The sequence below is a fragment of the Arachis ipaensis genome, chromosome B10 (assembly GCF_000816755.2).
Source record: "Arachis ipaensis cultivar K30076 chromosome B10, Araip1.1, whole genome shotgun sequence".
Classification (NCBI taxonomy): domain Eukaryota; kingdom Viridiplantae; phylum Streptophyta; class Magnoliopsida; order Fabales; family Fabaceae; genus Arachis; species Arachis ipaensis.
Genome location: NC_029794.2, coordinates 103,764,265 through 103,765,254, shown reverse-complemented (window position 1 = coordinate 103,765,254; position 990 = coordinate 103,764,265).

Genomic DNA, 990 nt, shown 5'->3' with positions numbered 1-990 from the left:
CATCTAGTAATCCATCAATCATTCTTAATTAATAAAATCGTACTAGATAACAAAGCAAGTGTTCTAACAGGACTAAGAATAACAAAAAATAGAAGATTTTAATATAAAACAGAAATTTTTGAAGTTTTCAATACTTTATTGAATACATTGATAATATATTAAAAAATTTATAATTTTTTTACATGAACCCTTTTAACTAATGTTCTTAGAATACTTTTTAACTTAATTATACAAAATGAAATTGACTTTCATACGTTATAATTAGATTCATTTTAAGAATTTTAATATATGTTTCGGTTCGGTCCAACAAGGGCCATGGGTCCACTTGCGGATTCCTAACCCACCGGACATTCCACCCGCGGCTAGAAGTAACCCGCGTGCCACTTTATCTTACAGAGGATCTGGACAGCTTCCAGAAGCTTCTAGACAGACGGGCAAAAGAGAATGGGTCCACCCGAATTCGGAGTATAAATGGGAAGGGACCTACCCCTCTCCAGAAGTACGTTACCCTTTATCCTAATTTGCCACCGCATTGTACGGACTCTAACTTTAGCATCAGAGTGTCCTTACAGGTGGCCCTACCCTCCGACCCACCGACAACTCGCACAACCTTCCTCCTTGCGGAACTCGCACACAGGTCCAGATTTCCCTTCACAACTAGTTGCTCCAGACCCGACTTTATTTGAAGCGCCATTCACCCGAGCAACCGAATATTGGCACCGTCTGTGGAGACCTGGCATGAATATGAAGCTCTTTTCCCATGTAGAAGAGGTACGAGAGGAAGGAGGAGCCCGCCTAAGGAGCAGGGTGAGTTCGGCAACCTCGCAGGAACTTCTGAGGCCCTCGGCTCGTCAAGATGACTCCCACTCCCGATCTCCCGAGAAACACCCATTTGGTAGGACAGGAGGTGATAAATCCAAAATTATGCAAGAGCTCAGACACCGAGTGCAGAACTTGGAAAGGGAGCTGGCAGCAAGGGACTACTACCGT